Below are 2778 nucleotides of genomic sequence, written 5' to 3'. Positions count from 1 at the left end.
GATGGGCATTTCTTAGTGAATATTGAACACTTCTTGACATTGATACAAGGCTGGTCTCTTGAAGATAATTAATGATTTGCAAACATCACTCCAGTTTTACACATACTATTTTTTGTAAATTTGGGAGACAGAAGTGTCCATGTTTAATGTTAGAGTCTGAGTATCTGCTGCCTTATATTTAAACTTTGTAACCATTGTATTTTTAAACTGCTGAATTTCGCATGCATCAGATTCTTATATTTTGTTACATAAGGGTACACGTTTTCTTACTGAAATGTAAAAGAAATCCTGCCCAAACAGTATTTTTAAGGTGTACACAGAGTATCTTGTAAAAAATAGTTTGAATTTTTTTCTGATTGCTAATTGTACAGGACTGGCAGCTTTTGGAAAAAGTCGGTGTCTGAGTTAAATTCACACAATTACAGAAAAGTGAATTGGAAGGGACCTCAGGAGGTCATTGAAAATTAGAGTTAGGACCTTGGGGGGGTCTAGTCCAGTCCAATCCAAATGTTTTTGGGACTGTCGTAGACTAAGCCATCCTAGATGGCTTTCCTGGTGGGCATGAGGACCTGGGCCCCTGCTGCTCTTGTCCCTTCAGCAGGACGGGGGAGCACCCAAAGCTCCCTGCTACCAAATGTTGTCAAAGACATAAATTGGCAGGCCAGATCCATTGGTTCTACAGGCCATAGACTACTAACCCCTGCTCTTGTCTATTATTACAACTTTGTGAATGACTCTGTTGCACATGTACCATGCACGAAAGCATAAAAACACCCTATTTTGCTACAAGTAAAGCAGGGAGGACAAGGGCACTGCCAGTGTCTTGCCACTAGGAGTGGTTGTTAATAATTTTAAGAGGAGCATTTCCAGGAAAACAGTCTTCATTATTAAAACAAGGTTTGGTCTTTGGGGTTATTTAAAAAATACTCTTTTCTTTTAATCAGTGTTATTTTAAGATGCTTCCCAATAGAATGAGAAGTTGCTCTGAAGATTTCTTGAAGGAGTTGGATGAGAATATGAGGGTGCCGGCAAAGTAACTGCATTTTAAAAGAAACTGGGTAATGCTGAGGCCCAAGTCCTTTGAAGCTGCACAACTTTGTCTGGGAGGAGCCCAATTGCTAAGTCTCCCTTCCCTGTCAATGAAGCCCAAATCCTTGGGCTGTTTGTGAGAATCTTTGCAGGTACTGTAAAAAGCATCAACTTGAGCCTAGTTTCCACAGTCTGGAATGAAAGCTACTGCCTGTTCATTCTTCTGGGGGATTTCCAGTCTTCCATCTGTAGCCTTCTGCCTTGTCCGTTATGAGTGACTTGTGTTGACCTTTCATGGAGACTAACCAGCACAGTGACCTGCATGACCCTTGCATCCTGGGGTGAGTTCCATAGTAAGGTGGGTAAACTACTCAGTGATAGACCATCAGTATGACGTGCCCCTGATCCAATGCTGGAGTGGGAGTGCCAGTGGGATTTAACTCTAGCTACCAATATTCCCCAGGCACAGGTCCCTGGAAAGTATACACTAATGCATGGTCCCTGGTGGTGGAGACTGAGCCCTCTGCAAGTGGGTCTTTTTTAAGCCTTCGGTTAATACAAATGTCACAACTCAAATAGTTCTTGAAACTTAATTTAGGCTGCTGCTTTTTTTTTTTTTTTTTTTTTTTTAGTTGTTTGCTTCAGAAACACAGCATAGCTGTTTCTGATTTTTAAAACGTATTCAAAATGACAGTTTAAAGGTTGCCAGGAAGTTAATTCAGACAGGAAGCAAGTCCTTTGCAGTCCCATGACCTTCCTCATGATGGCTGAATTGTATTGATCCTTACAACACTAACATCTTTTTGGCTGTAGAATGAATGTTTAGGCCAACGTATATAAAACATCCTCAGGGAGTTATGCCGCTTGCGAAGTGTTCATATATTCTCAGTTAAAACCAAATACTGGCTGTGTAGTTGTGGTAAAAGGTGCTTACTGTAGATGTGTTTAAGCAGATTTTGAGTTCCTTTATTTAAATGAATTTTGAAGTAGCATTTTCCGAAGCTCTCACTAGCCTTCTGCTCTCATTGAACTCCTGTTTGCTTACACCAAGAGTTAGACCTGTCTCCTTATATGCTCCCCCTGGTGGTGTAGCTATCAGTTAAGGGTGAAGCCAAGGATTACTTAGCTTGATTTGAGAAAAGTGAACTAGTAATTGAGTCCTGGAGAGAAGCGGGACTTGCTTCCTTATTGGACCTGGGAACTTACACTCCTTTTCTGTCCAGAAATTGCCTATATCTGAGTATGATCAAAAAAGCTAACCTGAGAAGTAGTATCAGTTATTTATTTGAATAATATAGGATAAAAATTTGTTCCCGAGTGTAGAACCTATGTGCTTGTGGAAGGGGGGGGCATGAGGCTTTTGATGTCTCATAGGAAAGATACCAAACCCATGAAATTTGTCTTTTTTTGATATATGGGCTCAGGAGCTACAGGCCTCGCTACCTAACTGCAGCTTACATGCAGCTCTTCACACTACTGCTGGCTGTACAAGCCAACGCAGTGTCCAAGAGAAGACCAATACTGATTTAACCCCTACAGCAAGAATGAGCAGGGCTGACTGGCTAGATGGCTCCAGTGGATGTTTAGCAGGGCTGTCTTAGAGTCCTGTCTTGGGATTTCTCCCTCTAGGTGCCGCCTTCTCTGACCATGAGCATTGTCCTTTAGATCAAAGGATAATGTTCATGGTCAGAGAACAAGTGAAGACACTGTGGATGCACCCATTCAAAACACTGGCACCTGATTGGTTGC

The sequence above is a fragment of the Alligator mississippiensis genome, chromosome 3, assembly GCF_030867095.1.
Source record: "Alligator mississippiensis isolate rAllMis1 chromosome 3, rAllMis1, whole genome shotgun sequence".
NCBI lineage: Eukaryota > Metazoa > Chordata > Crocodylia > Alligatoridae > Alligator > Alligator mississippiensis.
This window is presented reverse-complemented; position numbering follows the sequence as displayed.